The following is a 13,008-nucleotide window of genomic DNA, read 5'->3' on the forward strand; positions in this document are numbered from 1 at the left end:
CACTGTGCACGAAGCAGAGTGTTCTGCGATAAGAAGCGGCCTTGAATAGCGTGAGTGAGTCACTTTGATCGCGAGCAAGCTAGACTACCAAGCTTGTCTGCCTTTGAAAACCAAGTCATTTTTTTTTCACGGCTTCCGAACGCGATTGCTATTGTAGAAGTATATATTCTCTCAAAAGAGCAAGAAAGGAAATTCGACTAATGTTCTCCCGTCGTTTAAAGCCAAATATTATCTATTAAACGAAAAGTTCACGATTGTCAATAAACGGTTTAACCTATCTGAGCATAAGGTGAATGTAAATACTAAATTTAATAGAAAGGTTCTCCAAAATTTCTCTTCCACTGTCTACGTAAGGTCAGTACCCAGGGGAGGGGCCATGTGGGCCATGCTTCCCCCTCGAACCCTAAAATATTTAACTGTGAACCTATAAATAAATAAATACGAAAATAACATCGTCGATTTTTGAAATGTGTAAAAATTTCAATTTTGCTAGTAGTATAGTGTCCGGGTTCACAATCCTCTTTTGGGGCTCGAATCATCATTTGGGGCTCGTCGTAGCCTTAATGGATTTCTCTCGTAAGGCATGATCTCCACTTGAGGGCAGAGTTGGCAACACTGTGGGGGCACTGTAGCCTTTTATGAGGGGGGGGGGGTTATTGCCCTCTGTTTACATCTGGTAACACTGCCGTAGTTTGACAGTGTTGTTAACCTACTGGGTTTGTTTCACTGAGGCTCGAATCATCATTTGAGGCTCGTCGTAGCCTTTTATGATGTATATTTTGAGGGGCCTAGTGTTGGCGACACTGTGGGTTTACTGTAGCTTTTTATGAGGGGGGGGGGTTTATTGCCCTCTGTTTACATCTGGCAACACTACCGTAGTTTGACAGTGTTGTTAACCTACTGGGTTTTTTTCACTGAGGCTCGAATCATCATTTGAGGCTCGTCGTAGCCTTTTATGATGTATATTTTGAGGGGCCTAGTGTTGGCAACACTGTGGGGGCACTGTAGCCTTTTATGAGGGGGGTTTATTGTCTTCTGTTTACATCTGGCAACACTACCGTAGTTTGACAGTGTTGTTAACCTACTGGGTTTTTTTTCACTGTAAATTTTTATTAAAGGGCCTGAGGGGTCCATGTATTTTTTATGTCTGGCAATACTGTTGGGGGGCCTAGTGTTGGCGACACTGCGGGTTTACTGTAGCCTTTTATGAGGGGGTCTATTGCCCTCTGTTTACATCTGGCAACACTATTGGATGTTCCTTTTTTGAGGCTCGAAATTATTATTTGAGGCTTGAATTATTATTTGATGCTCGTCGGTGTTGCGTACCCACTCTACAAAAATTCTACTATATGATCTTTCACTAGCTAAGCTAACCTACAAATAGGAGTTGGCAGCACTGACTTATAAACCCACTGGGTTCTCTTGACATGTTTTTTCATGATGTGTTGCTAGACTATTGAGCATCTTGGCGTATACAATGTATATATTTTGAGAGGGGGGTTATAGCTTTTTATGCTGTACGAATACTGGAAGCTTGACAGTGACAACCAACAGAGTAGGTAAACCTACATCCAGGAACTGGCAACACTAGTTTCTGACAGTGAATTTGAAATAAAATATTAAACAAAATACATGAGTAAGCACTGTGATTACAAATAGTACCAGTGTTGTGCCCCTAACTCCAACTGGACAACTGGGGAAAATAATTGTACAACAATTTGTACCTAATTGTACAATACTTGTACCTAATTGTACAACATATACACAGACATAAAAGAGAGAGCCTTCCCGTAACTTACTTCATGTAAAATTTATATGATTTTACAACTGTGAAAAGAAAGCATATGTGTTCTGTATGCACATATTTATTCTTATTTTTCGAAGTTGAATGAAAACACGTGTTTTTACGCTCTCGTAATACCGACCTTGCTCCACTGATTTTAAATTGCTTCCATCCGCTTTTTTTTCTGTGTTATTTCCGCATGCACGCAACATTCGCTTTCAATAGACAGAAGGAGTGTTAGTTTAGCAGGTTTTGAGTTTACAATTTATTAAATTAAACAATAATTTATTAAATTAAACAATAATTTATGTAAGAATATACTTGTACTTACCGAACACAAAATAATAAAAAGCACATGTGAATGTTTGCGTGTGTTTATGTTATATGACGACTGAGTAAAAAAATAATGTTGACTCCCCGAAAGATAAAAGTTCCCGGTTCGACATCAGATGCATGCAAATTTTATGTTTTGCTCTCGAAAATCTTGATTTTTATGTTTGTGCTATTTGTCATACAGCAGAGGAGAAGAGGGGAGAGGGGAGGGGAGGGGGTACTATTAGCGCCATCTATTAGCAAACAATAGAAATAAAAAAGTAGGGTCAAACTTTTTCAACACCCAAACATTTTAAACGTCCTCGTTTAGTAATACGATTAGCAGAAGATGTTTGAAAGAGTACTCCTAGTCGAGAAAGCTAATTGCTAGGGCCCATATATTGCTAAAATGTTTCTTGATTTGCATATTTCTCATACCGCCATATGTTGTTCTATTTGACTTCTTCCAAAAAAATGCTAATTAGCGAGAGTTAATTAAGCAAGGCAAGTAAAAGAAGCAAAATAGAACAATGTGTAGCGGCGTGGAAATATGTAAAAATTCGATTCAGAGGTGGATCGAATTAAAGTTGGGGGATATTTTGCATTTTTTCCCTATAATGTACAAAACATTTACCGTACATAATCTTTTCCATTTACAACAGTATAAAATAAGAGGAATGTGTGACAATATCCATATTAATTAGGAAAGTATGTTGTATGCCAGGTTAGCTAATTGTGTCTTCTACAGCTTCACTGTATAGAGGGAAGATGGAAAAAGAGAGCTCTACGGAAACTGACGCTCTTAACAATATTGTACGCCCGTGAAAATTATATATAAATAAGGCATAAGCGTATTATCTGCTTTCATGTTAGATTTTCCCAACCTGTGAGCTGTAGTGTTTAGGTGACAAGCGACCTGCTCAAATATGATACTGTTGACAATATTGTACGCCCGTGAAAATTATATATAAATAAGGCATAAGCGTATTATCTGCTTTCATGTTAGATTTTCCCAACCTGTGAGCTGTAGTGTTTAGGTGACAAGCGACCTGCTCAAATATGATACTGTTGACAATATTGTACGCCCGTGAAAATTATATATAAATAAGGCATAAGCGTATTATCTGCTTTCATGTCAGATTTTACCAACCTGTGAGCTGTAGTGTTTAGGTGACAAGCGACCTGCTCAAATATGATACTGTTGACAATATTGTACGCCCGTGAAAATTATATATAAATAAGGCATAAGCGTATTATCTGCTTTCATGTCAGATTTTCCCAACCTGTGAGCTGTAGTGTTTAGGTGACAAGCGACCTGCTCAAATATGATACTGTTGACAATATTGTACGCCCGTGAAAATTATATATAAATAAGGCATAAGCGTATTATCTGCTTTCATGTCAGATTTTCCCAACCTGTGAGCTGTAGTGTTTAGGTGACAAGCAACCTGCTCAAATATGATACTGTTGACAATATTGTACGCCCGTGAAAATTATATATAAATAAGGCATAAGCGTATTATCTGCTTTCATGTCAGATTTTCCCAACCTGTGAGCTGTAGTGTTTAGGTGACAAGCGACCTGCTCAAATATGATACTGTTGACAATATTGTACGCCCCGTGAAAATTATATATAAATAAGGCATAAGCGTATTATCTGCTTTCATGTCAGATTTTACCAACCTGTGAGCTGTAGTGTTTAGGTGACAAGCGACCTGCTCAAATATGATACTGTTGACAATATTGTACGCCCGTGAAAATTACATATAAATAAGGCATAAGCGTATTATCTGCTTTCATGTCAGATTTTCCCAACCTGTGAGCTGTAGTGTTTAGGTGACAAGCGACCTGCTCAAATATGATACTGTTGACAATATTGTACGCCCGTGAAAATTATATATAAATAAGGCATAAGCGTATTATCTGCTTTCATGTCAGATTTTCCCAACCTGTGAGCTGTAGTGTTTAGGTGACAAGCGACCTGCTCAAATATGATACTGTTGACAATATTGTACGCCCGTGAAAATTACATATAAATAAGGCATAAGCGTATTATCTGCTTTCATGTCAGATTTTACCAACCTGTGAGCTGTAGTGTTTAGGTGACAAGCGACCTGCTCAAATATGATACTGTTGACAATATTGTTCGTATATTGTATTGTATAGGAGACTAGAAGCATATAATTTGGCGAAAAAAAAAAAAACCAAGTAAGGTCATAGAGAATAGTTAAAAAAAAAAAGTGAACAATTATATTTTGCATTGCACAGCATTAGGTATTAAATAACATACCCCCAAAAAATCTCTGCATTATGCGTTCTGAAAAAAATTGCCCTACGTGCCAAATTGCTGTGTCAAGTAAACATTTTCAAAGGCACTGTCGTACTTGTGTGCCGGGAAAGCGAATATGTGCGACCAAACTGTGCTCTAAGTGTGGAAAAAATATTTCTATTGCCAACTTCAAGCGACACCAGCTTATTTGCAAGAGCACTGGAACATCTCTACCGCAACCTTCCAAGCGAAAGGTAGAAGTAACCTCCCTCGATGCATCGCCACCTGCCAAACGCGTCAAGCTGGCGAAGAAAGCAGACCGATTTGCGTTTGAGCATTTATTGGAAGACTTTAACATAACATCAGACAGCTTCTGCGATGTGCGTAGTTTTCTGGAGAGCGAGCGAGCTAAGATAATATCCATCCTTAACGATGCATTGGCTACATACTCCACTAAATTCTATGCTGTGCTATGCTGCAAGTATAAGAAACCGTCTGATGAAATATATAATTTCTTCCATGCCACAAAAGCAAAAACACTGCATCAGGCAGATGTCACTGACCTCGACAGCATCTACGACAAGTTTGTCGAGGAGTTTGTGGCAAAGCACGAGGAGCATCAGGCTAAAGGCTCGGGCGGTTCGCTGTGTGGCGACCCCCACGAACTTCGTCTGAAACTTAGCAAGTCCCTGCCACTGGCAGGGTCTAGCTATATTGCCCTGCCACCCGAGGTTGAAGCAAGGAAAGCTGTTCTCAATATTCAGAACAAAGACACCAAATGCTTCCTCTGGTCGGTGCTGGCAGCATTGCACCCTATACCTTGGGAAAACAGTCCACGTCGTGTTAACCACTACAAGCAGTATGAGTCGGAACTGGAGGATGCAATGGCCGGGATTGCCTACCCTGTAGAAGTCTCGCATATTCGCAAGTTTGAGGTTCGTGCTCGTGACTTGTTGGGCCTACAATTAGCCATCAATGTTTACGGTCTCACCGAGAACGAAAATGAGGTCCACCCCATCCGGGTGAGCAACGTGAGCAACAACAACGAGGTACGAGAAATCAACCTCCTGCTCATCAAGGACGAGACCCATCACCATTACACCCTTATCCGTTCCCTCTCTCGGCTTGTTTCGAGCCAACGGAGCAAAGACAAAACCCACGTCGAGGTGTGTCGCAGGTGCTTGGCTATATTTTATAATCGAGAACAGCAGGATTACCGGTACATCAGAGGACCCAACATTGCTGCTGAGAAGCTAGCTCGCCACATGCTCTATTGTGGTACCAACAAGCCTGCACGAATTATCCTGCCCGAACCTGGTGCAGTAGAGTGCTTTCGCATGCACAGTGCTATGGTGAAGCATCCTGCCTATATTGTAGCAGACTTCGAGGCCTTTCTTCAACCTCTGTCTAACTGCGAGCCCAACCCCGAAACATCCTCTACCATTCCTTTCCAAATCCACGAGGCCTCGAGTTACTCCTATATTGTGGTGTGGCGAGACCAACATATTGCCTCCGAGCCCTATGTGTATCGCGGTCCCGACCCGGTCAAACACTTCCTGGAGAGAATGCAACAGGAAGCCATCAAGATAGGGAAGGTGTTGTTGGCCCCCAAGCCCATGCTGCCTCTGTCTCCCAAAAACAAGCATCAGCACGAAATGGCTCTAAATTGTCCTGTTTGCAAGTCGGTCTTCACTGACGATAACAAAAAGGTCCACCACCATGACCATTATGGGACCGGAAGCTACATTGGCCCGTGGTGCAACAGATGTAACTTGAGAGCCAGGGACCCGCGCTTCATACCGGTCTTTTTTCACAATGGCTCGGGATATGATTTCCATCACTTGGTCACACATCTAGGGTACGACAATGCGAGAATCAATGTCCTGGCACAGAACGAGGAGCGTTATATTAGCATCAGCAAGTGGGTGCCGATCCCCGACTCAAGCAGCAGCATCGAGCTTCGGTTCCTCGACTCTCTGAGGTTCCTCCAGGCAAGCCTCGATGCTCTTGCTGGGAAGCTCAGAGACGACCAACTAGCCATTACTACATCAAGTTTCCCGAACTTAGATGTCACACTCATCAGACGTAAAGGGGTCTACCCCTACGAATACGTCACAGACCCTTCCAAGTTCGAAGAAGAGTTGCTGCCTCCCCAGGATAAGTTCTACAGCCAGCTGAGAGGTTCAGGTATTACCGACGAGGAGTACAAGCATGCTCAGTCTATGTGGGTCGAGTTGGGTTGCCGAACTTTCGGTGATTACCACGATGCATACCTGAAGCTTGATGTGACGCTTCTTGCCGATGTGTTCCAGGCGTTTCGGGCGACTGCGATAAATATTTACAACCTGGACCCTGTATATTTTTACAGCCTTCCTGGACTGGCATGGTCGGCCATGCTCCTGCTGACTAAAGTTAAACTTTCACTTATCTCCGATAATGATATCATGCTTTTCATCGAGAGAGCTATCCGGGGCGGCATGGTCCAAGTGTCGCAACGCTTCGCACACGCCAACAATCACCACATGGCCACTGGTTACGACCCCTCCCAACCATCAAGCTACATCATGTACACTGACGTGAATAATCTTTACGGGCACTCCATGATGCAGCCACTCCCAACAGGACAGTTTAAGTGGGTTGATCCTTTATACCACGACATCGAAAAAGAGTGCGATGAGTTTGGGTTTTTTGCCGAGGTGGACCTTGACTTCCCCGAGAAGCTGCAGGATACATTCTGTGACCTTTCGCCTGCTCCGGAATTGAAGTGTCCACCTGGCTCGGATCAACCGAAGCTCGTCATGGACTTGGAGCCCAAAAAGCGTTATGTGCTACACTACCGGAACCTCCAGTGGTTAATGCAGCAAGAGGTCTCGGTCAAAGCAGTTTACCGCGTGCTCTTGTTCAGGCAGTCTCCATGGTTGAAGCCGTACATCGAACTGAACACCAAACATCGCACTACTGCCACTTCGGAACTTGATCGCGATTTTTTCAAATTAATGAACAATGCGGTATTTGGGAAGACCATGGAGAATGTGCGAAATCGCGTTGATGTGAGGTTGGTGACGAAGAAAACACAGTGTCGTCGACTTGTTGCAAGCCCGCTGTTCAGGTCTCGAACAATTTACAACGAACAGATGTCTCTGATTCACATGAACCGGGGCGAGGTGCTACTCAACAAGCCCATCTATGTGGGAGCTGCAGTTTTGGATCTGAGCAAGTTGTGCATGTTCGAGACATATTACGGCATACTACGTGCACACTACAACCACAATATCTCGCTCCTCTACACAGACACAGACAGCTTGGTGTACCATGTTCGCACGGCCGATGCGTATGGTGATATAGCCAAAGTTCCAGCTCTTGTCAAGCTCTTCGACACATCGGGCTATCCCCAGCTAAACCGGTATGGAATTCTGCCCCGGAACAAAAAATACCCGGCAAACTCAAGGACGAGAAAGACGGGGATGTGATTGTGGAGTTTGCTGGACTTCGTGCCAAAGCCTATGCGATCCGGGCTGAGGGTTCTGTAACAAAAAAGGCAAAGGGTGTAAGCAGGCAAGTGGTTCGGGAGCACCTCAAGTTTGAGGATTACCTCGAGTGCCTCAGAACAAAATCGCCCATTCTACAAAAAGAGCATCGTATCCAAAGCGTCGATCATGTGCTTACAACTAATATTGTCAGGAAAGTTGCTCTGGATGCACACGACGACAAGAGGTGTATTCTTGAATGTGGGGTCCATACACTTCCGTGGGGCCACTATCGCCTCCAAACTAGTAAGGCCTGCCCAGAGTGCAACAAAAAGTAATAGGCAATGCGAAAAAAAAACAATTTTAATTTACTTCCACTTCCTCGATTACATGCATGCATGGCACAGCAAAATTAAACTTCTGGAAACTGCTAATTGCAATTTGTACTTATATATATAAAATTCCACATTTCTTATTGTGTGCTATTTTTTTTTTATTTATTTAAAACTGTTCAGTCACTCTTTCATTCTTGACGTCATACACAAATGTTTTCTCTGCAATAAGAATGACACTGCACAGAGTATCTGCAGGCAAGGCATCGTGGAACTCGCATACAATCTTGATGTTGGTACGATCGTTGACCACCACTTGCTTTCTTTTCGTGGTGTTGATGACGAACATCGGCCTGCGGATTTTGAACTCGCTGGGCGTGTAGTACATGTCCACGCTTCCCTCGGTCACGCGTTTGTAAGCCGTGTAAGCTTCGTAAAGTTTGAGGTAATCGTCTTTGGTCACGTCGAGGTTGTAATTCTCGCGCGGGAACACTTCGTTGCGTCCATTCTTGAGATAAACGTTCTTGATCTTGCAGTCGTCGAATTTGCTGGAATCCTTTTCCTGATTGTTGTCCCTCCCGGTCTGAAAGAGCACTACGACGAAATCTGGCATGTCGAACTGTATGTTGTTGAACTGAGTCGTCACGTCGAATTCCATGTGACTTCCCGACGCCATCTTCTGCACGCACTGGTAACCGTGAAAGTGAATGGGCACCTGCGGACTTTTCAAGATCTCCGCTTTGTACTTGAGGGCGTAGTTCGTTTCGTATTCCACGATCGGCATTCTCAATTCCATGCTCCGGATGACGCACTTGGCTGCTTCGGGTAGAGTGTTGGCTATCGGCGTGGTGCCGTCCGGACCCAAAGTAGCGTATCGCATCAGTGCGTCGTTGTCGTTGGCCGCTCTTCGAAACGTGACCCTCAGTCCTCCCTTCCACATGATCTCCTTGTAGTCCGAGAAGAAACCCGGCAGCAGACGCATGGGAAAGAGCACCGTGTGACTTTTCGTCGATATTTTGGTCCCGGCTTCGAATCCCCCGGCCTGGTAGTACGCTGCGTCCGTTTTGGATAATTTCAACGTTCCCACCGCCGTCGACGTGATGCCTGGATAATCTATTCTGTCGATGACGGTGTTGTGTTTCCTCACCTCCACCTGCGAGAACAGGTGAGGCACGAAGTTGTCCACGAGTATCAAGTTTGCTGCTGCGGGAAACGCGTCTCCGCTTTCCTTCTTCACCACGTCGAATTGAAGGTAGAGGTCCGCTCTGTGAGGATGAACGAACCCATCCCCTACGTCCACGTCGTATTCGATTTCCCTGTTCGCTTCGTTGAGATTGGCGAACGTGCGACGGTTGGGAGGGAAAGATTGCAATTCGTAACTTTCGATTTGCTCCATTTTACATGCATGGTTATTTATTATACGTTGATCTCCACGATGGCCGTCGTAGTGGCACCTGCGAAATCCACCACCTCTCCTTTCTCGTTCGTCACCACCAACTCTATGTCGTCTATGCGGTTGCGACATACTGGAAAATAGATCGGCGAAGAGGGCGTGTAGATGATCGGTTCCATGAACTCGGAACTTGGTTTGAAAGTGGCTATGATTCCCGTCTGCTTGTGACTTCCTAATAATCCGTCCGAAGATTTCGTGATCATGCCTTCCGCCACTTTGCAGTGTACGTTCAGAGTCTCTATGGCCAAGAATTTAGGAATGTTGGTTGCTACGTGCTTGATGCCAGCTTCGAGTTTGGTGTCGTTCTCGAAACCTAAAAGTTCTCCCATGGTGCCCAGGTCCACGGTCTCCGTCGCGGATAGGATTTCCACTCTGTGCGTGACCGAATTTTGAGAAAGGTATGTGCCTTTGGGTAATTGAGCTTGCAAAGTGGAAAGATTGTATTGTCCTGGCGTGACGACGATGTGTTCGCTTCCGACGCTAATTTTGTTGTTGTGATGCGTAACATTAGGTATGAGGTACATGCTGTAGAATGCACGCAGAGCCACGGATTTAGGATAGACGATGTCGTCGTGCAGCGTGAGTTTCAAGATCGATGATTCGCTCGTGAGATGGAACACGCCCATCCTAGTGATGCTGTTTGAGGTTCCACAGTACTTTCTGGAAATCTTCGACCGTAGGGTTATTTATTTTAGAGAGAAACGCGAGCACGGAGAGGCAGAGATGACCGCAGTTCACGTCTCCGAAATCTTGAATGCGTTCGTCGTTGTAGTATATAGAGGTTTTGTTCGTTTTCAGATAATGAATTAAATTTGTAGGTGGAACACCTCCGAAAGAATCGAAAACGAATGCTTTATCATTGTCGTTTTTGTGGTAACATATCCAATGCGTGCCTGGATTTTCTTGACCGTCCAAGTTGACTACTCCGCATTCTCTTCTTTTAACGCTTGAAGGTAACGAGTCGGATATGAAAACTCCTCTGAAGTGTTTGATTTGTAACGGTCCGATCAGAGATTCAATGTCTCGGTTGGTGAGTGCTTCTGTTTCTTTTTTTTAAACTTCTTCATCACGCCCTTTCCTCCTTTCTTCTCCATGGCCAGGTTGTGACGTTTCTGTTCTTCCAATTCCGCCTTGTTCTTCTTCGAGTCGATGACGGTTTTCGCGATGGCGGCACTTCCGCCGGCCAAACTTCCAACGGCCCCCAATGCTGCCAGGATGGCCGGGATGCTGAATATGAAACCTCCGATCGTTTGCTGTTTCCGCGAACGCTGCAATCTTTTCAATTGAGGTGTGCTGAGCAGCAATTTCATTCCATGTCCTTTCGACAAGCAAGAACGTTTCTTCTCGCGTTGTTTCTTGGTGAGTAACCCATCGAGGGCACCTAGATTTTTCAGATTGGAGTATGGTATCTGGTACACGACACCCTTGGGCTTCATGTTGATGCTCTATGTGTTATTTTCACGGTATGTTATTTATATATATATTCTGAGATTTTTTTCTTGTGTAGTTTTTTTTACGGTATGTTATTTATATACCCCACCCCAATTTTTGTTTTGTGTTCATGGCGATGGTGGTACCCAGTGCGGCGACCCGTTCACCCAGCGATGCGTCTCTGCTCACGAACCTTTCGAAAGCTGCGTGTTCCAATTTTTTGTCTGCTTCGTGACGTGCGTCCAGATCCGTCTGCGTGGTGTTGTAGGCGATGTCGTGATCTTTGCATGCCGCGTCCAACGGATTCACACCCTTGTCTCCTCTCTCCAATCTTTTCTCGAGTTTGGTACCCGGTCCGCAGTACTGGTAGCCAGGTAGATGCATCTCGAAAGGTAACTTGTTGATGATGTCGTTCACGAGTCCCTTTCCTTCGGCCACGTTCCAAAATTTTGGAGGCAGCGTGTTGATGATTTTGATCAGGTAACCTATGCCCTTGTCGTCGTTCACGATGAAGTTGGAAAGTTTCGTGCTGATCATGTCCACGATGCCAACCTTCTCGTTGTAGAAATTACGGTTGCCTGCATTCTCTTCGCCGGCTATCACCAACAATCGGTCCACGAGTTTCCTAACGTCGTCCACCCAAACGAATTCTTTGGGTAACGTGTTGTAGCGTTTGACGCCGCTGCCTGTTTTGACCTGGTTCCAAATCGGTTTGATGAGATTCCTGTACTTCTCGCCGCTGCTCGATTTCACCCTATTCTGCGAGGCGTCGTTGTTCTGGTACAAGGCATCCGTCATGATCAGAATTTCCTTGTAACTTTGGTAATCTTCGTCGGTGTAATCTTTCGGCTGCTTTTTGGCGACGAGTTCCCACAGTCCCACCGTACCCGGATACCTGTTCCAACTATCCTTGTCGCCTAAATTAACTTTAATGTCGTTGCCTTCGAAGGTCACCTTCGATTTCCCAATCTTCCACACCACACCGCCGCCTTCGCTGGTTTCCATGCTGGGATACAATCCGAACACTTCATCCTTGTCGAATTTCCCCGTGCTCAGGTAGTCTCGTGCCAAAGGTCCCAACTCGATTTTATCCGAAGACGTGCTGCCTATGGCTCGACGTCGTGCCGGTGCATCCTTCAGTTCGAACGGCGTCGAAGGAATGCTCGAAATGGGCGTGGGTACGGCGTAACTTTTAGCTGCGAGCGGTACGAGTTCGTTGATCAAATTTTTATTTTGTTCCGTGACACTTTTAATTTCTTTACCTAGACTGCTGATGGCATCGATCACGGGTTGATCCTGACGTTTCTTCTCTTCGTAGAATCCGCGATTCTCGGATTTCCAACCTTTGAAGCGTTTCGCGAGGTAATCGCGAAGCTTGAGATTTTCGTCTTCGATTTTTCGTTTCGTCATGACGTTATTTATACACGTCGTTTCTCACAACGTTGCAACGTTTAGAAAGTCGTTGATTTTGTTTCTGTATTTTCCGTCGTTGGGTTTCCTCGTCATGTCGATCGTCGCGAATCCGAAATCGTCACCGTTCCAGCAAGTAGAGCAGCAGCCTTCCGAAAATTGATTGTAGTTCATGTCTCCGCCTACGTAGTCATCGTACGCATGCTTGAGGTTGGTGTGATCTTGACGAAACAAACATATGAAATTAGCGTTGTCGCGCACTAACTGTTTTGGAATTTTGGAAAACGTTTGAGCTAGGTAAAAACAATCCATTCCTTTGTGACGACCTTGCGTGAAAAAGTTGCGAATTTCATTTTGATTTTCCAGGATGGCGTCGTCGAACACAACGACTGAATTTTCACGACAATCGTCGAGTGGTTTTATTTCCGAGGCGAACGTTGCAATGTCCAGACCATCGTACAGTTTCATCAGTTGCTGGTATTTGGATTGCTCCAAACTTTTCGAGAACACGTACAGGTGCCTGTTCTTCCAATTTAACCAATTCGGTGCGA

The sequence above is a fragment of the Lepisma saccharinum genome, chromosome 4 (assembly GCF_977018435.1).
Source record: "Lepisma saccharinum chromosome 4, izLepSacc3.1, whole genome shotgun sequence".
NCBI lineage: Eukaryota > Metazoa > Arthropoda > Insecta > Zygentoma > Lepismatidae > Lepisma > Lepisma saccharinum.